General features: G+C 41.4%; 1 protein-coding gene across 4 annotated transcripts in view; it reads left to right on the top strand.

Moving 5' to 3' along the window:
* The window catches only part of GLI3 (GLI family zinc finger 3), a 278995-nt gene that overhangs the window by 95084 nt on the left and 159366 nt on the right, over positions 1 to 24545 (top strand). The window lies entirely within an intron of this gene.

The following is a 24545-nucleotide window of genomic DNA, read 5'->3' on the forward strand; positions in this document are numbered from 1 at the left end:
GGATAAAAGCTAATTTCATCCCTTCATTAGTTGGCTTGCAGCAAAGGGAAATGCTCACTCCTCAGATCAAAGGGCCTCGCATAACCTTAAGTCTCAGCAACCACCACTCCCCACCCCCCACAATCAGATTATATTGTTGGAAAAGATGGAAGCTACATTATGTTTTTTTAAGTGGAGAGTGCATTTTTTAGAAAGTAGTCAGAAGCACGGAGGAGAGTTTTCTGGATTCTTCTAAGCTTTTGAAAAAGATTACAACTTCTCTGTTTCAAAAGTGGTTATCAGTCTTATTTCTGTAAATACAGAAATAAGGGGGAAGGCTATTGGGCTGGTTCCTTCCTTCATTCAGGATTTACTTAGTTTTATTTTATTCATCTTTCCTTTCAGGAATGAAGGTTTAAAATAGTCTTGGTAGGCTTTTTCTCTGGGCACATTCCCAGGTTTTCTGCATTATATTTTTATTTCTGAGTCTCTTTTAAACATCATCCACGCAGAAAATCTGAGGGACTCCTACATGCTTTCTACCTATATTTATAGACCCAGGTAGTAGACTTACTTTTTAAGAAAAATGTAGGCTAGACTCTTAGCCAAAGCTCCCTGCATTGTTTTTGTTCTTATGTGTGAACACAAACTTTTCCCATCTCATATTTATGTTTTGTTGTCTTTTCAAGATGCCCAGTAATTAGTGAGGTATTTAATTAGTCAGGACAGCTGATGAGTACTTCTTCTTTGGCTGACAGTAGTGAGCAGATAACCGTTAACTTACTCTCTGTGCCATTCAACTTGCAGCTTGTTCTTGGTTCGTTTGTTTTAACGGTTTCCCCCATTGAGTCTTCCTGTCCTTTGAGGGGCTGGGAGCTCTCTACACCTGGGACCCTCATCCTCCCTCAGTGGTGCAAGTGGGACCCATCTCCAGGACCTCCAATTTCCTATTAACTAACGGTGGGCATGGGAGAGCTCTTAGGGGGATCCGAATTGATCGATCATCACTCTCTTTTGAGGTTACAGCATTCATAGTGGGGTATTCATTAGATTTTCCCACTGTATTGTTCAAATCAGTGTTAAAATTATGTGATAACTTATAAACTGTGTAAGCTGTCTGTAACCAAATGGCAAATGCGATTTTGACCTACCATCCCAGTGTACTCCCTAAATTGGTCATAAATTACATGATTATATAGATAATATGGACGGGAAATCCTAAAGACTGCACAGATTGGCTCAGTGCTCAGGGAATTTGGGTTCAACGTCCAGCTTTGTCACTTGCTAGCTGTGTGACCTTGACAAGTGTGCTGATCCCTCTAGCAATCTTTTCCTCGCTGTGGGATGGGGCGATAATATGACTGCCTGCTCCATGGTATTCTTGTGGAAGTTGAGACAATGCAAATAAAGTATTAACTAAAATCTCTGGCACATGGTAAGTGCCTCACAAGTACTAAGGTAGTTCTTCTCTGCTTTCTCTTCCTCCTTCTCCCCCTTTTTGCCTTCTCTTCTACATCCTCATCCTCCTCCTCCTCATCAATATGTGATAAGTGGACTCTCTAAGTCATGTTTGAGAGGGTTGCACTCGTATTTGATTCAGTGTAGACTGTTTTTTTTTTTTTTTTTTCCGCCAGACCTGATCACCTGCTTGCCTGAGACCAGTTTCTTCTATAACACAGATTGGGAACTGAGCAAACTGCAAACCTGTAACTGTGGTGTGGTTAGAGCTGTGCACTGTGGCCTTCTGAACATAATCTTTCTCAGTCAACCTCAGTAGATAGACTATAATTTTTTTGTTAAGTAAGTGAAGAAATTGTAAAGATTTTAAACAAGTTTGAAAAGTGTTAACTTTTAAATTCTTAGCAGAAAGTGTTTTGTGTAACACATGCAAACTTTAATACATACAGGAACATAAAAGATACGGTATTATTGATTCATATTGAATAATTTAAAGATATCCTAAACTAAGCCTCAGCAACATATGGGATATGATTTTACTTTTTCTTTAGAACTCTGTTGGATTACTTAATCTCCTACCAGTATCACAAGTATTTTTTAAGACACTTTATAATAAAATCTGTCTGCTCACATGGATTTAATTATCCAGGCAAAGCTAATGATTGATGTGAACTGAAGGTGATAAATTTTCCATGAATTTTTTAGTGTATGAAGAAATACCTTCTTTTGAAAATGAGACGTACAGTTTTGGTCACATTTGCTTATCTTGTGGGTATAGTTTGTCTTGGTCCTGGGCCCTGTCAACAACACAAGCGCACTGCAGACCTTCAGTAGCTCAAGTTTAGAGACATCTTTTTAGGCCATTCCCCTTGCCCTTGAGTTATTTGCTAGCTCTGCTGAGCCGGTCAAAAGAAAAGACTTCTCTAATCCAGTGGGTTGGCCATGTGAACACTCACAGCAATTCCTTCATTTCTCTGTGGTTGGAAATTGTAGACTTTCCAAGATGCCTAATTTGTGTTTCTATATATATGAACTTTGTATTTCTAAAGTGTGGGCAGGCTTCCTGTAAGACCGGAAAAGGGAAAACCGTTTTTGTTTTTTTTTTTCTCCCCCTTCAGAAGGACATCTGTAAAATTTTTATTGCACAAGATTTTATTATATTTGGGAATGCAATGTTGCATCTTCAGAAATTGTAGTTAGGCAAAAATCAAAGTATTTTAGGTTTTGTGGCTTAAAAAAAAAAAAGAAAAAAGAAAGCTCAGGGACAGCGGGCACTTCAGACATTCACAGCATATGTTTAGAATAAAATCCTCCCCAGGGGATAGGGGTTTTTGCTCATGAAGAGTCACAGTGGATGGGCTGTATATCAAGGCGCGAAAGTAGACGTTTTAGATGCATGGCTCAGGCATGGCATGGTGCTGACAGGCTCTCGGTTACAGGATCACTAGCGCTTTATAGTTTGGGGGAGCATGGGAGGGGTTAGATTGAAGGACCTGATCTTCTTGTATCAGAGTCACGGTAAGAAGCCCCATCCTCTGCCCAAATATTCCTTAGCAATTTTCTTCTGCCCATGCTCTCTGTGTGTAGCCAGGTATTTCAAACCACCATCTCTCCTTGCTTTCAATGACTGCCATGCGTTTATCTTCTATAAACTTTCAAAGGCAGGTGACATAATAGTTAAAGCATTCCTGTACCCTGGCCGACACTTAACTTTTATTCACTTCCCTCTTACAGAAAACATGTGTTGCATTGTCTTCTGTCTTACTGTGAAGTCTTTAAACTATTCCTGCAGGGATCTTTGTGCAAAGTTCCTCGGATTCACTAGTCATGTCATATTATAGGGTCTCTGCTGGTTTTGGTAAAGGGGGCAGAAAGATGCCTCCTTTTTAAAAAATTTCAGGTCTCCTTTACAGTTTTATAGTTGTGGAAGGCTGCTTTTCTTCTGCCCCCAACTGCTCCTAAGCAGTAATTCTTCGTGGAAAATATGATTCATTCTTCCATGCAAATGCTTTGATTGAAAACATACCACTGGTATTCTTCCTATGTTCCCCAGCTCAGATGACAGAACTATTGGTTGCTAATTAGCAAAACCTGAGGAATTAGCTTAAAGAAAAAAACCCTGAATTTTTAATTGGCTTGCATTTATTTTCTGTGGAAGGCTGTTGTGCTAAGCCCACTTGCATTCTTGTGTGCTAAAAAACTGCATAGATTTTTTTTCTACCTGTCTGTCTTTATATTAGGTGACTTTCCACATCCCTTTAGAAATACATCTTCTGAGTGAATGGAAGAGAGGATGTATATTTTACATATTTAATAGGTACACCTGCTCCTACTTCTCTCTCTTACTATCCAAGTGTCATCTCGAGACTGTGAGAGACAAAAATGCCTACAAGGCACAAATGAACAGTTTTGTCTTGACCAAACTGTAAAGGCAGTGACAGTTCCCTTAGCTCTTAGTTCTCTTCTCATCCAGACTGTCTTTTACCTCTTTGGAGAACAGTTGATGAGCCAATCAGAAATGCTTTGTGTTTTTCCCCCCTTTGAAAATTAGATCGTTTAACCAGAAAGACTGATGTTGGATCACACCCTGAGGGCTTTGCTAGGTCTCATGCTTTCTCGGCTGTTAGTCTTGAATTGTAGTAAGAACTGGAGTGAGGAGATCCAAACAAGTCCATGGACCTTTGCAAAACTGTTATTTGTGAGCTTAAGAATAGCTCCCTGCTTATTCTTGTCTTTCTCTTAGAAATTCAATAGAACGACCTGGCCTTCTTTTAGTAATCCAGAGGTAATGTTTTAAGACTAGAAACAGTGAGCCACTTCCATAGACTTTTAAAGAGCTGCATTGCAAGACAACTTCGAGCAAAGCAATAGAGATTTAGGAATAATTCTTAGTGTTCCAGATTTGAACTGTTGCCAGTGAATCTTGACTACTCTTGTGCCTGATGCGACCGTGAGTCTGTGTATCTCAGTCTTAGGAGATAGCGAATGAAACTGGGAACAACAGTGAGAAAAGTCCTGTAGCATTTGGAAAAATTTGATAACAATTTTATTCATCAGTTTTCAGGATAAATTTATTAAAGGAGACTGGGAGAAGCTTGAAGACCACCCAGGCCAGGAAGAGAAAGAAAAGACCAAGAGAGACCACATTTTCTAGAGAAAATCACTTAGCCCCTTGGTGTACTGGTCCAGTCCTCTCTTCCCCTGCCGCCCGGCACTGTTCTCTTCCACAGCCGACTCAGCTCCCATTGGCCGCTGCTCTGGTGCTAGCCCTGCCCTTGTTGCCCTTCTTGTATAGTTGTTTCTCCTGGACCAGTTACTTGCTTTCTCTTTGCCTTCAAATCCTGCTTATGTTTGAAGGCCTATCTAACGACCCACGTCGTTGGAAAGTCTCTAAGAGCCATCTTACATGGATATTTTCCTACCCTGGACACTTGAGTAGTCATGTCATTCTCACCTTTAAACACATCACAGCTACTTCCTTGTGTTGCCCCTACCCGGCGGCCTGACCTCCTTTGGAATAATGTGATTAGTCCAAGGCAGTATTATCTTCTGTGGATACCAAAACTCCTAGGGTAGGACTTGGGGACTCATGTGTGCCGCCATAGGGCAGAGAAGTTGGGAGCTGCTCGGATGCTTATCACAGTCACCATGGAGGTGGAATTCCAGGTGACCCATGCTCACAGCCTTCCCATCAGAGTGACTTCTTGACCATGTGAAGAGACATTGTCGTTTCTGCTTCCCTTTTACAATTTAGTTATTGTATACAACCTCTAATCCAAACTTAGCCACCTTATCCTTCCTGAGAGCATGCGATGTACAAAGTATTTCTGGTACATTTGTACATCTGTACATTTGTAAAATCTGCATTTTTAATTTTTTATTTTTGAGACAGAGTCTCACTCTGTCACCCAGGCTGGAGTGCAGTGGCGCGATCTTGGCTCACCGCAACCTCCGCCTCCCAGGTTCAACCTATTCTCCTGCCTCCACCTCCCGAGTAGCTGGGATTACAGACATGCGCCACCTCGCCTGGCTAATTTTTGTATTTTTAGTAGAGATGGGGTTTCGCCATGTTGGCCAGGCTGGTCTTGAACTCCTGACCTCAGGTGATCCGCCCGCCTCAGCCTTCCAAAGTGCTGGGATTACAGGCGTGAGCCACTGCGCCAGCATAAGAGAGGGACTTTGATTCTTTGGAATAAGCTGGCAGTTCATTCATAGACTTGGATGGGGACCCTAATCTTAGATACTATGCGATTAACACAGGAGAGCTGCCTCTCTTCCATGACACCCATCTGACATCGAACAAGTAGGTATTCTCCCTGTAGTTAAGGTGAGCATGATGTTTGTTTGCCTTTTTCCAAATTTCAGTGATGTATTTGTCTTCAACAGCCTCTAGTCAATTCATATTTTGGTAACATCTTCCCAACTTAGCATCCAACCATGCGTCTGATCCATGTTAATGGGAGGTCCCATGTGCAACTCAGTTCAGGATCATGAATCCAGTTGCTTAAAGATTCCATATAATTATTTATCTTTTCTGATTTGGCACCTACCCAAATGGCACTTTTTTAGTTGTTGCCTATGATTTCTTTCCCTCCGTCCTTTCCCTCCCTTTTTCCTTCCTTCCTTCCTTCCCTTCTAGAGTAAAAACATGAGAAATAGCAACTCTTGCCATTTCACAGCCATCTGCTAACAGCTTTCCCTCCCGCTTTCTTAATAGAGGCAACATTATCCTCAGCCCTCCTCCTTTTTCTTGTATAATTAAAGAATGTTACCTTTGATGTCTCTTGAAGCTGCAATCTCCCATCCTGCCTTAGCTTTCTTGATCTCATACCTATAAATTTGTGCGTTATCTTCATAGTTCTTAGGGAAAGGGCTTGATTTTCCTCTGTGTGCTGTTCACAGTTTGGGTTAATTTAGAGTAACCGATCTGGCATTTTATTGCTCTCTTTTCCCTGTCTTCTGATATAGCTTGGATTCTTGTTGTACTCTTTGAAAAGGATCCAACTTCCTCAGTTCTTTAAGCTATGAAATTTGGGTCTCTCCTAAAATGAATGTTCTCATCCTCCCAATGTCTTCACTTCTTTCGAGGGGGGCCAGGCTTTTCATTAACCTCAGTTTTCAATGAGTTTCTTCTTAGAATAAAATAAAGCAAGATTCCATTTGATTCCTTTAACTGTTTATTTTTGTGTTCATTCTGTCAGTCATGTGTTAATTGAGCATCTGCTTATTGAGTGTTGCATAAGTGCTAAACAGTGTTGACCAAAATGAGCAAGTGCCTGCTTCTGTGAAACTTGACGCCATCAAAAAGTCAATACAAGGGAGCTGTCAGAGGAGAGAGTGAAGAGTCCTTTGGGAGCAGGTGAAGGACTTGCCCAGCCTTGGCAGTCCAGAAGGCCTCCTGGAGGAGGTGACATCTGAAAGAGGTGAGGAAAGAGTAATCTAGGCAAAAAGGAGCATTTGTCAAGGCCTGGAGGCCAAAGGAAGACCTGACACCTGCAAGGACTTGAGAAAAATCTTAGCGTGGTTGGAGGGTGAATTTCAGGAGGGGAGTGGTGAAGACAGGGCTCGAGAGGTGCAGGCCAGCAGGCTTCTGCGAGGAGCTGTTTGTTTCTCTCCTGCAAGAGTCTGGGGTGATTACTAAGACTTGTTCCATGGCCCTTTGTATATTTAGACAGATCTTTGGGTTCTCCATCACTTACCCAGAATTTCTCCATCGCAGAGTTGAATTCACCCCTGCTTTCAGTTTGACAGCGTGCGACTCCGTGACAGGGCTCCCCTCCCAGGCATCTCTGGCTGGGCTGCTGTCTCATTTGGTCTTCAAGGATGTGCTGCTGCATCCCTTTGTGTAGCAGGTCATATATATATATATTTTTGAGACAGAGTTTCGCTCTTGTTGCCCAGGCTGGAGTGCAATGGTGCGATCTTGGCTCACCGCAACCTCTGCTTCAAGCGATTCTGTTCAAGCGATTCTCTTGCCTCAGCCTCCTGAGTAGCTGGGATTACAGGCATGCGCCACTATGCCCGGCTAATTTTGTATTTTTAGTAGAGAGGGAGTTTCATCATGTTGTCCAGGCTGGTCTTGAACTCCTGACCTCAAGTAATCTGCCTGCCTTGGCCTCCCAAAGTGCTGGGATTACAGGCGTGAGCCACCTCGCCTGGCCAGCAGGTCATATTTTTTTCTTCAAGACAACAAAATTTATTTTTACTTGTTCTCAATTGCTGAGCTGTTCTGTAATAGGTAACCCTAGCCACCACAATATCTTGATCACAAACTGCAAATAAAAAACATAGGAAATAACTGTGGCTTCATTCCTAAAGAATTAATAGTGTTCTGTATCAAGGCATGTTTTAATTTCCACTTACAGTGTTCAAAATGAAAAAAAAAAAAAGCATTGAGTTTTATTTTATTAGAAGACTCCCAAATGCCCTCACATCAGTCAAGCTAGAGAAATTGTGCAGGGGGCCACGGTGAGGTTGGAGATAGGGCCCGGAAATAACCAAGTGAAATTCAGCTGGGAAATTCAGTAGCTAACACCACCAGGGGAGCATGAGAACAAAGACTGGCATTAGTGGAATGAGCCTGCAATCCAGCCAGGACTGAAAGAGTCTCAGGGGAGAGGGTGGGACCCTGGAGGAGACTTGTGCCTGCTCCCTAGGGAGCCGGGGCCTAATCAGTGGACATTGTGAGGATCAGAGGGAGCCCACTCTAGGAAGCGGGGTGTTTACCTCGTCCACTGGGGGTACCCAGATCTGCATCCTGATTGTGCTCCTATCTTGTGAGTGGAGTAAAAGGAGGTGCCTGTTTCCTAGGTAATTTAGAGAAGAGCAGAGAAGTGCAGGTGGGGGATGCGGAGAAACAAACGCCAGCTCTTTTTTTGGTTTACTTTCGTGGAATAAGCCTGTTCTGAAATGGGGCAAAATTTCACTTTTCCTTTCCCTTCCCCTATCCCTGTGTCTCCTCTTTGTAAGAAATTTATTCCCTCCTCCCCCCGGGGTGAAGGGAAACTAACACACAATGGTAGCTTTCCTGTGACCTCGCTTCCTGCCAGAGGATCTGTGATCCACTCCAGCTTGGTGTCTGTGATCCCAGCTTGGCTCAGTGAACCTGACCAAGTGGGTTGACCTTTTGATCAAATGTGCAGTTTGCCTCTCATATATAGGTCTGTGAGATGCATTTTTATGTAGCCTCTATCTTTTACCATGAATGATGTTTTAAATGTAGTATGTGTTTATCACATTGCCACGATCGATGATATGGGAGATAGTGAACAATTGGAGACACCTGAGTGCCTCTAGGGGCCTCAGCCCTTCTGATAACACTGCTGACGTGACCTGCCTCAAGTCTCACTCCATTGAGTACATAATGCATGATTTATTTTCATTTAAAAACTTTGTGCATTTTTTTGAGAGCGTGCTGTGAGTCAGACACTATTCTAGGTCCTGAGGGGTCAGCGTTTGCCAAAACAAATCAGGTTCTTGTTCTCAAAGCCGGCATACCAGCCAGAAGAGACACACAACAAACACCTAGGCAGAGCCTTAACAAGAAAATGCAGGTTGAGAACCCCTTATCTGAAATGCTTAGGACCAGAAGTGTTTTAGAATTCAGATTCTGAATATTTGCATATATAGAATGAGATGTCTTGGAGATGGAACCCAAGTCTACACACACAATTCATTTATGTTTTATATATACCTTTTCCACACAGTCTTAAGGTGATTTTATGCAGTATTTTAAAACACTTCTATGCATGAACAGTTTTAGCTGCATTTTCTTTTTCTTTGAGGCGGAGTCTCGCTCAGTCGCCCAGGCTGGAGTGCAGTGTCGCGATCTCGGCTCACTGCAAGCTCCGCCTCCCGGGTTCACGCCATTCTCCTGCCTCAGCCTCCTGAGTAGCTGCGACTATACGCGCCCGCCACCATGCCCAGCTAATTTTTTGCATTTTTAGCAGAGACGGGGTTTCACCGTGTTAGCCAGGATGGTGTCGATCTCCTGACCTCGTGATCCGCCCGCCTCAGCCTCCCAAAGTGCTGGGATTACAGGCGTGAGCCACCGCGCCCGGCTTAGCTGCATTTTGACTATGACCCATCACATGAGGTCGGTCAAGTGTGGAATTTTTCACTTGTGGCATCATCTTGGCTCTCAGCGTTTTTGGATTTTTGGAGCATTTCAGATTTTTGGATTAGAGATACTCAACCTATAGCTGGTGGTGCTCTGAGCATAATAAACCAGGTGATGTGCTAGAGAGAGCCTTGGGTAGGGTTGTTGTTCCTTAGGTCAGGTGGGTGGGGCAGGGAAAACCTTGCTCAGGAGGTGTCTTTGCAGCCAGAATAACTGAATTAAAAAAAGAAGCTGCCCTGGGAGATCTGAGAGAGAGCATTCTACTGAAAGGTTTGCTGTGAAAAAGTACCAGGAGCAGAGAGCATGCCAGCATGGTCATTGGCCAGGGGGTGGGACAGCTGGGGGAGATGAGATTAAGGGACCTGGTGGGCCAACAAAAAGCCAGTGGAAGAAGTGCTGTGATTTGATTTTTGTTTTAGGACTGTCACTCTGGCTGGTGTGCAGTGACTCTTGTGAAGGTGTGGAATGTGGAATCAGGGAGGTGACTTAGCAGGCTGCTGTTGCAGTGACCCCGGTGGGAAATGATCCCTGCTGAAATGATAGCCAGTAGAAATTGAGCTCTCTGTCTGCACCACAGTGTTATGCCATGGACTTTGCTCTTGAAGTCACTAAATCCCTACAAAACAACCTTATGAGCAGTTGTCATGACTTTCCCCTTTGACATATGAGGAAACTGAGGCCCAGTAAACCTAAGTAAGTTGTCTATTTTTACATGGTTCGGAAGTGAGTGAACCGAGGTTTGAACCTGGTTTGTTGGCTGCAGAGCTCAGATTCTTCACCCATGTCCCATAATGGATGAGATTTCAAAATGATAGTCCAGACCAGTGCAAGAGCCTGGCTAGGTTGGCAGTGGTTTGGGATCAGCCCAGTTGGGGAGTGCTTGGAAACGATGTCCTGGAACCCAGGTGATGGCATTGCCAGTTTTGATGGGCAAGGGCTTGGAGTACAAGTGTGTAGAATCAGGGAAGGCATGCCGACTGCCACTTCAGTTTCCAGGCTTTGTTCTGATGCATCCAGTGTCAGAGAGGCAGGAACTGGTCCTTGCTACCTCTGCCCTGCCTGTGCTCCAGGTGTTGTGTTGTAGGGGAGAATGAGACGTTTCTTCTTGTTTTGTTAACTGATATTTTGCAAAGAACTTAACATTATCTTACCTAGAAGTTTAAATGGGGAAACCTGTGGTCCTCTCTGTGCCCCCATGTTCTGGAGAATGTGAGAGTTGGGACACAGTAGTAATCACCACCACAGGCCATATGTGAGATATTTCCCATGTGCCAAGCACTGGGCTGAGGACCTCATTACATGATCTCCTTTAGTTTTCACACAAACTCATTCAGCACTTGAATTGTAATTATGGAGATTATATAGCCTGCTCATGGTGCTGGTTTGAGTCTGGACTCCAGACCTCGGTTTTGGGACCGAGAAAGGGAGGCCCTACGTGCATTCCTTTTCTAGCTGTCTTGTAAAACGTTGTCCTTCTTACCATGTTCCAGTTGCCCCCACATCTGCTTCTTTTGATGGTGCAGTGGCTTTTGGAACATGGGCTGTCTCTTTGGATCAAAGATCTCAATTCATTACGTGAAATCTCAGTTCTCAAGAACAGCTTGTATAATAACCGGAGCTTTCACATGTCAACAGATAATACAAGAGAATATCTGACCCTACCTAGGCATTTTTGGGGACCAGCTCTACCAGCCATACGGAGTCCACTGTAAGATCCTTAACTGTCTCTATATGTGGCTCTGCAAAGGGCAGCAAACCACCCTGCCCCACCCAGGGAAGGAGGTGGTGGGAAGAGTGTCCCCTTTGTTTATAAATATACTTCATGTTTTCGTGTGGCAGGGGGAGAGAGAGAAAAAAAGTGAAAGAGAGAAAACACCTTTTTTTGCACAAAGGCATCTTGGTATCCAACAGTCCCACTAATATGGACAGTTCATGTCTCCTGACTTTGGTGTCTCAGATAAACTAAAAGAATCTTAAGCATGACGAAGAGGTTGGAGGAATGATTTATGAGAAAAGATGAAAAGGACTGAGTATAGATAGCAGGGCCCGTGCAGGCTAAAGACAGACATGGAAATTCTCAACCAATAACTTAAAGAAATACATGCTAAGGAAGGCCGCTACTGACACAGAGAGCTCTGAATAGAAAATCTGTGAAAACAGCAAGGAGAAGACCACTGGGATCCCTTCCTGTCTCTGAGACCTGCAAGTAGGACTGATACTTGCTTTAAAGACAAATATGAGATATCTGCCTGGATCTGTATAAAGTAATGTTTCAGGAGACTTGATTTGACCTGAGATATATCTGTTCTGTGTAATAAAGATACATATTGTGACAGTGCTGTCTTGCTACATCAGGAAAGTAAGAAAAGGCAACACTGAGACTTTTAAGAGTGACTATAATCCTCTGAGATATGGCTAGCTAGAGTAGTCTAAAGATCATGAAAAATTGTTACAAGACTTTTAGAGAAGACAGAGGGATGAATTTTTAGATTTTTAAAAAATTGGTTCCCAAACATTAATTGAGCTCCACACACAGTAGAATAAAAGGTATTACCTTAGTGCTCTAGATTTTATAATTTGGGGAAAGAAAATAAGAAACAGCACATGAAACAATTAAGTTGCATATCAACAAGTGTAAAATAGCAAGATGAAAGGCAGGACCTAGATCTGGTGACGGTGATCTCAGATTCCAAGGGGGTTTTTACAATAGAGCTTTGACTCCATGGCAAATTTAAATCCAGTATGAAATTCTGCTAATTAACATTTCCCTTCTTCCTTCCAAATATCAAATTTATGGACTCTGAAATTCACATAACACATATGCCGATGCTGCGTTTTCTTTCTGCTTGATCCGTTCCAGCTGTTATTAAGTTTAATGCCTGACTTTCATTAATTTATGAGGAGTTGTGAACTGCAATATGAAATGCTCCTCTGAATTTCAGAGTTTTGTTCGGGGGAAAATTTCACGTGAGCTCATCCTGACCCTTGCTAATATTTCAGCCAAGCACATAGTTTATTGTCTAATGACCTTTCAGGGCCCTTCAGTGATGTTGGCACACGCTGTCATATTCTGAGGGTGGTGCACGGCTAGTCTTTGTCAGTGTTGATTTCATTCTGCCTCGTACCTGATTTATCAAACCTGAGAGCCCATAGCATGCCTAATTTAGCATATAGTTCCTGTCTCCAAAATCTAATAAGCTCATAAGTAATAAATTTTCTGGGTTTTTGTGGACTTGTCCTCTGATCTAGGGTAGTTAAAAGTTGCATTTGGCATGTTTTGTTTACCATAGCGGCTACGGAAAATGCCCTTTTCCTTTCCTGTATATCTTCTCATGGTTTATGTCTTCTCATGGTTTATGGTAACAAGGAACTGATTGTAGGACATGAATTGTTCAGTTTTTGGTCATTAGCACTAGATGTTTCCCATACATGAGTCCTTCTCATGCATAGTTATTTGAAGTTAATATTTCATGTTGGTGACCATGTGTTCTTATGTCTGGGAGCACAGCCGTCAGGCTGCTGGACTGTGTGTGAAATAGCCTACTAGAGATGTTATCCCTGGGACTACCTACCCCAGTGCCATGATGAAAGAGTTTTGAGACCCACCTTAGAGTTTCTTTTTGGAAATGTATGCCAATAGATTTTTTTTTTTTTTGAGACTGAGTCTCACTCTGTTGCCCAGGCTGGAGTGCAGTGGCACAATCAACCTCCACCTCCCAAGTTCAACCAGTTCTTCTGCCTCAGCCTCCCAAGTAGATGAGATTACAGGCACGCTTCACCACACCCGGCTAATTTTTGTATTTATGGTAGATACAGCATTTCACTGTATTGTTCAGGCTGGTCTCGAACTCCTGACCTCAGGTGATCTGCCCGCCTGGGCCTCCCAAAGTGCTGGGATTATAGTCAGGAGCCACCGCGCCCAGCTAGGATGTTCTTAATTTTTTTTTTTTCCTTTTGGTAACGGTGCAGCCTTGTTCCTTTGATGCCACACTCCTGCTATTAATCTTCAGATTTTCTGAAGTGTCTCTTTCATAATGAGCCACCATGTGAGCAAGACTCTAAGGCATAGTTTTTTCTTTTTCTTTTTTCTGCTGCTTTCTATTCAGAGTATTAAGATTCTAATTAGAAATTCTGTTATACAGAGCTTGATAGGAAAGCTGTGATTGGCCCCTCTCCTGAGAAGAGTCAGGATCCAGTGGGGTGACGATGTAGTGTCAGCCCTTCTGTCCTGTGAATTTCCTGATCTCAGTGTGTGGAGGGAACTCAGTGCAATTAGGAGTGAGGCCTGGATTCTGACCGGCTGAGAAGCTCCGCAGGCTGAACTGTCTGGGTTTTGGAAGTAAATGAACTTGGAGGCATCGGCAACACCAATGCTTGAGTGTGTTCTATCATTGACTTGTCCTCATTTAGCTAATGATATCTGAGAACAAGGTAAAATACCAATTTATTTCAGAGTTCCTTGCTTCATTTGAATGCCAACCGAGTTTTGCCAAGAGCCAAAGTAGAAACAGAGTTGTTCTAAGGAGTCATAAGTTTGTTTTCACTTAAGTAAGCTGATGGTATGAGAGAATGTTTTTGTGTAAGGTTTACTTTTATTAAACAAATTCCATTCTTCAAAGTTAATTTCTAAAAAAGCATTTCTTTTAGGAATTCATATGAAAGGTCTTTTGGTGTTCTGAAATTGTAGGAGAGGGTTTTGGTGTAGAGGATTGTGGTGTTAGTAACAGTGGCATATGGTGATGTGCAAAGATTTGCAGCAAATGATTATTGATAGGGTGGTAGGTGAAGATCGTGTTTTTTAGAGCTCATTTTATGTTTAAATGCCTTTAGGGTCTTTTTTCCAGTCTCAGTTTAATGTTTCGTAAGATGATGCTCTGCTAAATGCTGTACAAAATCAACCTGCTCATGTTGGCTCATTTCTGATCAGTGGTGTCAGATTTGGTTGAACAATTGGGGCTAATTTTCTAAGGATCCCAGAATTGAATGAAACTTATAAGACTGTAAGCCTGTAATTCACTGAGAAGTTATAAAGAGATGTTACTAGAATTCTTCCTCAGAGTAATATTCCAAAATTGGAATGCCGAGCCAGGTAGAAGCAAAGTTCTCTCCTTGAAATGGATTTGAAAAAGCCAAACTTTTTTTTCTATATGCCATGACTATTTGATTATTGCAATATTAGTTTGTTGTTTTTCTAGAAAAGATTCAGCAAGAAAGAAACCTTGAAGCTCTCTTTATAATTTAACATTTTTTACCATGTTTTCTGACAGTTATCAGGTACAAGTTAACACATGCTCATTTTAATAAATGAAGCCCTGAAGACCATGGAATGGAAGGCCACAGTGGTCCATCCTTCCTTCTCCAACCCTAATCCCAGGGGCAGTTGTCACTGTTTCTGTTTTCGTTCTTTTGGTAAACAATCATTACAACTCCAGAACGTGCTTATATTTTTATATCCTGACATATCAACTCTAGATATTTCTTATGCAATATATTGACTTTGCAATAAGAAAGTTAATCTTTAATTTTTAATACTGTGCCCTCTTCTTTCAATGTTGATATTATATTATTACTTGTCTATTGGGTACTTGTATAACTTTAAAGAGTGTTGTAAGCTTCTCTTTGGTTTCCTCATCAGCTTTTCATAGCAAAACGAGTAGGAAGTTAGGTCCCCTCTGCCATCCACATCCCATCTTCTAGAGCCCAGCTTTTCTATAATAGTATCAAGGTTGTTAATATGTTTGTAGGGGTCTTACTATCATAACCACATCTGCTATGTTTTTGTCCATAGATTAGTTTTTAAAGTTGAAGACCTAGAAAGCATCTACAGCATTAAGGTTGTGGAAATTCTCTGTGTTGAACCAGTAGAATGTTAAGATCATACCTAACCTTCTCTGTTAGCCCAGTGTTCTAAATTCTTGAATCACCCAACGACGATGCGTCTAGCATTAAGAACAAGTGCTTTATCTACACTTACTCTTTAATTGCTTTCCTACCTATCATACTGCTTTTTGGTAGTTGATTTAGTTTTTTCCCTATTATCTGTCTTTACAATAGTCTTACATTCCCTCACTCCCCAACCTCCCAACCATATCTTTTGCACTTAAGGGAAAGCCCCCTTCTTTCCTGGCCACTTCATTCTCCTGAGAAATCTGAGCCAGGAATCTCCAGACATCCCTTTGTGATCTTCTGGATTAGAACCACTGTTTCCTAGGTCTTACGACTTCAACTTTGCCATTCCTAATTTATTCCTTTATTTTATTGGAATACATCAAGTACCTTCCCAACAACAGTGGAGGCAGAATTTCTGAGTCTTTGCATCTGTGAAATTCTCTTTAGTTTGCCCTTGCTCTTTCCTGATGGTGTAGTTAGAATTCTAACTTTAAGATCCTTTAAGGCATCACTACATTTTCTATTACCATCCAAAGTTGCAGATGAGAAGTCTGATGTCTCTTTGATTTGTATTCCTTTGTAGATGGCTTATTTTTTTCCTTCCAGGAAACTTTTGGTATCTTCTTATCCTTAGTGGTTTGAAAGTATGTACCTAGATGTAAGTGTTTTAATTTAATTTTTATTTTTCTTAATTCTGCCCATCCCTTTGTGGACCATTTGAATCTGAAGATGCATTCTTTATCACTATGGATGATTTCTATTATGTCTTTAATAATTTTATCTGCTGTGTTTTCTCTGTTCTTTCTTCCCAAGATTCTGCATAGTTGACTGTTAGACCTCCTAGGTTACTTCTGTGTGTCTCTTTTCTTTACTCTGATATCCTCTATGTCTTTGCTTTTGGTTCTGGAAAATTTCCTTAACTTCATTTTTCATTGCTCTACATGATATTTAACTTTTTGTAGTCATAATCTTAATTTTTAAGAACTTTAAAAAATCTTTTATTGAAACTTCTTCTTAACATCTTGCTCTTGCCTTTTGTATTTAATGCTTTCTAAAACCTTCTAAATGTTTCTTCCAAGGTTAGTTTTTCTTGTTGATATTGGTCATCCTCATTCCTGTCCTTTTGTCTGCTCATAAGCCTAGTGATCGTTGGGTGTCATTCCCCAAAACCATGGAGAAGGATGGCTGGCCTAGCGTTGTTCTGCTCAGCATATGGAAACTTGGATGGATGGATGGATGGATGGATGGATGGATGGATGGATGGTTGGATGGACGGATGGATGGAGCATCTGGACCACATGTATCAGTTGGCAAGATTTCCTTTAGGGAAATAGGGTGGAGCTTCTCCACATGCCAGAATGAAGAGGCTTGATTCTGGGGAGCTGTAAGAACCAGTTTGGCTTGGGTACCAATAAGGGTGTCAAACCAACTTGCTGGGACCAACGCTAGAAGTAAGAGCTGGTATGACTCTTGTGGTGAGTGCATTTGCATGATAGACTTGGGTGGAAACAGGGCTTCAAAATCCACGCTGAAGTTTTGCTTTCCCAGGACAATTCATTCTATTTTTTGAAGGAAAATCATAACATTTTTACCTGGGGAAATGCCAGCTACCTGTGCTTGTGTGCTGTGGGCAGGAGACAGGCCATCTGACTGTCACGGGTGTGTCCTGTTAAGATCTGCCCAGCCCAGGGCTTCTTTTTTTTTTTTTTTTGAGACAAGTCTCACTCTGTTGTCCAGGCTGGAGTGCAGTGGTGCGATCTCGGCTCACTGCAACCTCCGCCTCCCAGGTTCAAGCAATTCTCTGCCTCAGCCTCTTGAGTGACTGGGATTACAGGCGCCCACCACCATGCCTGGCTAATTTTTTTGTATTTTTAGTAGAGACGGGGTTTCACCATCTTGATCAGACTGGTTTTAAACTCCTGACCATGTGATCCTCCCGTCTTGGCCTCCCAAAGTGCTGGGATTACAGGCGTGAGCCACCACGCCTGGCCCCGTCCAGGGCTACTTAGGTAAACCAGCTGCCACCTGTTTCTTTGCCCTCTTAAAGAATATTTCAGGCTGCTGCTTCTCTATGTGCCATATCCACCTATAATTCCAGTCTTACCCACTTTGCATCTTGCAGAAATGGGTTGAAACTTTTTTCTTAATTTTATGTATTTCATTGACTGTGTTAAGAGTTTCAGCTATAGACCCAGACTGCCTCAGTTCAAATTCTGATTCTGCCACTTCTAACAATGTGATTATGGGCAAATTACTTAGCCTTTCTGAGCCTCCATTTTCTCTTCTATACAATGGGGCCGGGAGTAGCTCTGACCTCATAGATTCATTTTGAGGACTGAATTACTTAATATAAATAAAGCTCTTAGAAGTGCCTAGCACAGAGTAAGGGCTTGGTACATTTTATTCTTTGGTAGTGTTATTTTATCATTACTACAACACTTACTTCCATTTTTCATTTCACAGAGGTCTTTAGAGGGACAGGCGAGAAATATGTTTGCCCAGCCTGCTATCTTGAACTGGAAATGATAGATTAAATATGTTGCATTTCTGCTACACTGCAGTAGTGTCAGTTAAACTGAGGACCCAGGCCCGCCTCTGCCACCTTCTGGCAGTGTGACCCTGAGCAAGCTCTTAGATATTGGACTGGCTTCCTCATCTCTAAAATGGGATTGGAAATGGCAGCCGCACAGGGTGATAACAGGAATTAAGTGAGATAACTTGTTAAAACCCATTGAGTTCCATTCTTACCCTCACATCTCCAATGCCTTGGTTCTCGCCCTAAAAAAAATTACTGACATACCAAGGGGGGCTCATGGGCTGTCCGACTGACTGTTTTTCCTTTTGCACATTTAAGATCGCTTCTGATGCTGCTGAATCCTTCTTTATAACTTTCTTACTTTTAGTTTTTAAGATATATTTTCTTCTCTTTATGATTTTACAAATGTGAGAAGCCTGAAAATAAATGAATTTAATTCTAAACTTCTCCCTAGATAAAAACTAGGCATGTATCATATTTTACAGAATTACTTACAAAGATTAAAGAGGCAACTTCCCAAAAACAATGATCCAAAAGCCAAAAAGTCTTTTGAAAATCTTACTTCTTGCTACTGGAAGAGCTAGTCTTTCATTTCCTGACAAAAATGTCACTTTGTTTATTTTTTTTAACCAAATGGATTAAAAACAGTAACAACAATATCCAACTGGTAGTATTCAATAGAAATATATGATAGGTTGATAGAAGCATAAATCAAATAATTGAATTCTGGCTAATACCATAGCAGACAATTAAAGTGAGTGATCTTGTCAAAATGCATCTTAAATTGAGTGCTCCCTTATTACAGACTGGCTACTCAGGTAAGTTTTTCTCCTAACATCTTCCTATATATTCCTATATATGTATGTTTTCTTTGATTTTTTTTATTGCATATTAAGTCTATTTGAAGATATTTGATTGGCACCCTGTTTTAAATTTGTTTCCTTCTTTTTTTCTTTTCTTTCTTTTTTTTTTTTTTTTTTTTTTTTTTTGAGTCAGGGTCTTGCTCTGTTGCCCAGGCTGGAGTATGGTGGCATGATCATGGCTCACTACAACTTTTGCCTCCCAGTTCCTGGGCTCAAGCAATCCTCCTGCCTCAGCCTCCTGAGTAGTTGGGACCACAGGCATGCACCACCACACCTGGCTAATAATTTTGTATTTTTTATAGAGATGGGGTTTTGCCATGTTGCCCAGGCTGGTCTCTAACCCCTGAGCTCAAGCCATCCGCTGTCTTGGCCTCCCAAAGTGCTGGGATTACAGGCGACAGCCACTGTGCCAGGCCCTACATTTGTTTCTTAACGTGGTTCATTTTAATGCCTACTACGTTGTTTAAAAATCATGAACTTGGAGAAATAAAAATACACTATAAAACTTAGGTTGCTTTAAAATTGGAAAAGTTATTTTCAGTCTGTCCCAAACACTACTGGAGTTTAAAGATTTTAAGTTGGCGCTGTATTGAAATAGGCTATTCCATCATAGAAACTGGCCCTGTCTAGGAAATGGGCGTAGTGAATCCTGGGGATGCATGTGTGCTGTTTAAAAGGCACCACAGTCTGCAAACAGTTTTGCAAGTCAGATCTCATTGAGAAGAGGGAAGTGGGTAGATTTATGAGCTTCAGATACATGCTGCCCACCTCACATGAAGTACATGTCAGTGTGTTTCTTTTTAAAATCATGCATCTCTGAAAAATGTGTAATGAGCTATAGTGTCAGAGAGAAACATCTTTATCCCAGCTTGGACAGAAGAGCACGAGGCAGTTTGTCTACTGCAAGCCTGGGATCAGCTCTGAGGTCCACTTACTGCCAGGCCTCTCTGGCCGAAGTTAAAAAGGCTTGTTACCAGAAGGAGTGCCTGCAATCAAGAGCCATGTCAGAAGTGAGAAGATAGGCTGTCAATCAGAGGACAAGACCGTGTGGTTGAAAGCTGGTGAAAAATTGAAAGCTAAAAAAATCCAAACTGAAAGAGCTGGAATAGGCCCAGAGTTGAGGAGGCCATCCTGAGTGTGGGAGTGGAAAGTGTAGATGGTTCAGGGGCTGGCTCTGGACTGACGCTCGTCATTGGGTGTTTCTGTGGGAGCCTCACTCTTTTGGGCTGGAGACAGCCCCATAACCCAGAAACAAGAAGGCCACAGCTTCCCAGCCCTTTAGGCTGACCCTCTTCTAAGAAGTGGATTTTGGAACCCAGACCAAAGCCCAGACTAGAAGAATGTTGTTATGGTAGCTATAGGATTGCTGATCTGTGTCAAGTGAGGTGTATACTTTTCTGAAAATTTTAAATACTGTGCAGATAAAACACAAGACCATGATATAAGGTGGTTATGTGACTTCCTGCAGGATATATCATATAGCTGATTTTGTTTTCCTTTACTCATTGCCTACCAGGAAACTCAGATTTAAAGTGGCTGCTCGGTTATTCCAACTCTATTGGATTGCGGCCTGCATATTCTCTCTTAACTTTCTTTAGGTCTTGATCGTCTAAACTGTTCTCTGATCAGATTTTTCTTTAGTTGGCATTTTCTACCTGGTGAATTCTTGTATGCTGCCTGAAATCTTTAGTGAAATGAGGCAAAATATTAAAGTCGTACCATTCTAGATCACTTGCTGAGGTGTGTTACAATTTCAGTCATATGAGAAACAGTCACATAGGTGAGCGTTATTAAAGCAATGTGTGCAGACAGACTTGTGTGACAGAATAAGAGGATGTTGAGAAGTCTTGTGTTGAATGAATTTGACCACAGCAGTTTTCCTTCCCCCTCAAATGTCAGAACTTTTCAGAGAAACACAGGCACTACTCTTGCTCCTGGTATGATTTGGAAAAGCCAGATATCTCTAGTCTCTTAGGCCTCAGAGAGAACTATTTGACCATTCAGGTTGCAAACTTTTCTCACCTGCCAGTATATGTGTGTTTTAAATATTTTTCTCTCTCATCATTTTTTAAAAATTCCTTTTAAGTTGACCAGGTTTAAGGACATTTGTGTGCTGCTATTTTTTCAAGCCCCAATGTGCAGTGATTTTGTAAGTATGTTTTAATATTTCAGTATTTGTATTTGTATTCCTCCTGTGAAAACATGTGGTTATTAATCGAGTTTTTGTATGATCATTCCTTGTGTTTTTGAGTTATCTCAGACATGCAGCTTTCCTATCTTGGCGCCCAGCTCCATCGAACCCCATTGTAAAGCGCTTGCACGTAAATGCTGTCTATAGTTATACCCTCAAAAATAAGAGGCTTGTCTCCTGAGGACAGCTCCGTATTACGGGCAGAGTATAATCCTGAACATTGTTTTTCTTTGCTCTCAAATGGCTGGGGACAGTGAGTCAGGAGTGAGAACTCCCTTTGTTTCATGTCGTGTGCATGGCAGGGGAAGAATGTCGCAGGGCAGAAAATGAAGAAAGACATAAAAGGATCTCAGCTCAAGGAGGTCAGATCCATCAGAGGCTTAGCGTTGCCTTCAAAGATGCCTGGGACAGGTGGCAGTTCAAGACAATCACAGTAGCGGCGTCCGCTGGAGCCGAGATAAGGGATTGCCGTGGAAGCCTGCTATCTGCTGCCCGTTTGCTTTGATGTAACTCTGCTAGCAAGACTTGGGGGAGCAGACGACTGCCTTCCTCCGTGGTCTGCTGCTGTTGTTCAGCCTTTTAAGGTCTCATTACAGTGCTCCTTGAGGATTAATCCTCTTTAAGGTTTACATGAGATGGTTTTGTCCAAGGGCCCAGCCAGGGACCTTGGCGCCACCTGTACAAGGCACCACGGCAGCCTATTTTTCCCCTTTCCTCTCCAAGTTGTTGATACTTAAAAATACTTGTTGGAGTGAAGACTGTAAGCATGCGGCACCCTTTCCTGGCTGTTGTTGTGTTTTTGCTTTTGTGCGAACAATACCATTAGCACTAAATTGTCAGCTTCCACTTCCTCACTCTTTTCTCTGTCAACTCTGTCCCTTTTTCAAAAGAAAATCTGCCGTAGCTTGGCTCTAGAAGGGATTGTTGAGTTCTTTTGACCCATTGCCTTTATAAAATATCTATCAGCATAACTTGCAACTACTTGGAACACTTCATGTTAAAAATATATTCTTTGAGCAAGCAAACCAAACTGCTAGATTTTCTTAGACTTGCTGTTTTAAATACCATCATTTAGGAAAAGACAAGTGGCAGATTTTATTTCTGACTTGTTACACACACACAACAACAACAATGGCAACATCAACAACTAAAGCAAAAACCATCTCTTGAGCCTCAGAAATAAACTTTGTCCCGACACTTTGAATTTTTAGTTGAACAAACCTTTTCACTGTCATTTAAAATCCCTCAAGGGGCACTTGAAGGCAAGCAAGTCGGGAACTTTGAGACCAGCATTTGAATTTGGTTCCATGATACTATACTTGGCTTTCCATACTTGGCTGGGAACAGAGATGATTCTGAGAATTACTAATGGGATACGGAGGCTTTCCATCCCTCGGTCGGTGGTTCAGGGTAACTTTCTGTTGTCAGCGACCAAAAGGTAATTCACATCCAACTGACTGCCTTTGCTTAGCCTCTCTGGTGTTGGTTTGGTTCTCTAGGAAGAGGAGCACTGAGAATTAAAACGAGTACCAAAACTGGTACACAGTCCCACAGTAAGTGTCGTCCACATTTTCTGCAGGTCAGACTCTTTCCAAATTTGAAATAATCTTTAAAATAACAACAGAAGCAAGCTAAGCTGCTGCAGTCAATTTAGTGAGGGAAAAAGATATAGTCATATAGGCCACCTGACATTCTAGAGATAAGAATGTGTTTGGCTTTTAAACTTCTGCAAGGGATTGTTTTGTTGTGTGTTTACATTGATTGACAGTCAGTTATCAAAAGGAAAATCGCCTTTTGAGATGGTCTATTTTAAGGGTAACTCCTCTCCACCCATGAGTGAGTAAATAATGGAAGGCAAGACAAGACAGTGAGGAGAGGCAGCTGCCATGGGAGAGTTGAACAAAGCGGAATGATGACTTGGTGGGCATCAGGCACCCTGCCTCTGAAGGTGACTGTTTACTGTAGTAACAGAACCAACCTTGTGGATCTTGGTGTGACCATGTAGCATCTTGGCTTCGTGCCAGACTCCTGAGTCAGAATTTCTGAGAACTGGATCTTAGATTCTGTGTTTTTAACAAGTTTTTAAACAATAAAGTGTGAGAACCACTGCTTTTAAAGGTCAGATGTCAGTCTCAATTTCTTCAAGTTCCCAGTTGGTAAGCACTTACATTTTCCATCTTAAAAAGATCCTGTGCATTTGCACGGCTGGTTGTGGCACATCAGACCATTCTTTGAATTACACTTTACTTTTTGTAATTACTTAAAAATGAAATTGAATATTTATGATGACATCAATTTAGTACTTTTAGTACAATTTAGTACAATTTAGTATCCCCAATAAGTAAAGAAGATTGAATACCAGTTATTTCATGCTATGGAGAATTTTTATTTATTTCTCAGGGGTTGTGCCTAAACTGAATTAACAGCAAGAACTAAGGATAATTTGTATAATTATGTTTTTGTATCTCTGAATTTCCTTTTAGGAAATAGAAATATATACACCCTTGTCTGCATTTTAATGCATATATATTTTGGTGTGTACAGTCAACAAAAATATAGACTTTACTAAATATGAAACTGCTGTCATTTGCTAGAAAAACCACCAAGTTTATGAATTAGTTTTCTATCATTACTCTTTGGTCAAGACCCTGCATGTGTTTTAAAGGAAGGTTTTATTGCTGAGATTAGCAGATTCAGGATGTGGAAATGTTGGTTGAGTGTAATTCTCTCTCCAGAAATGTGAAAATAGAGTTATTAATTACTCGTGAAAAAAGTGTTGGCCTGGTCTGTCCAATTGTCCCATCAAGGTGGAAGATGTTAATTTAAAGGATGAGTAACACATACTTCAGACATACACATTTAAAATAAATGTCAATAATGGACTTGCCAGTTGATTTTACTTGATATGAATGCTAATGTTTTGTTAGCACTTGTGATAACCACAAGAAAACAGTAGAGGTGTAGAATGTAATAAAAAGTTTGAGGTAGTACAAGTTTTGTAATTAATATCCAAATTTATCCTTTTGGACATTTTGATTGTAAGGTCTAAAAACACCCTTGCGTGTTCTAGTAAAAATATTACACCTTCAAGAATTTTTCACCCTGTTCAGGCTCTAGGAAAATCTGATTATCAAAAAGTTCGGTGTCTTTCCTGATTCAGCATTTGGTACAGAGGGGGTTACTATAGCTGGTTTTCCTTATTCAGTTTTAATAGGTGATTATCTTTTAGAATATACTTGACTTACGCATGCTTTTAGTAAAGAAAAGATAGGTGCTGGTGACTTGGTTTCTTGGAGGAAAATCAGATGTGATTTTGGAATTAGAAAGGACAGGATTCTAGTCTCAGCCCTTCGCTGGCTGACTTGTCTTGTGTAAGTCACTTAACCCCTCAGCTTCCTTCGTGACACCAAGTACCTGCTTCAGATGCTTGTGTAAGGGTCGAGCATCTGGATCCAGACATTGACATCCTATGTGCACTTGGTCATGAGAGTCCGTATTGGTATGAAACTC

This window comes from Macaca mulatta, chromosome 3, assembly GCF_049350105.2.
Source record: "Macaca mulatta isolate MMU2019108-1 chromosome 3, T2T-MMU8v2.0, whole genome shotgun sequence".
NCBI classification, from domain to species: domain Eukaryota; kingdom Metazoa; phylum Chordata; class Mammalia; order Primates; family Cercopithecidae; genus Macaca; species Macaca mulatta.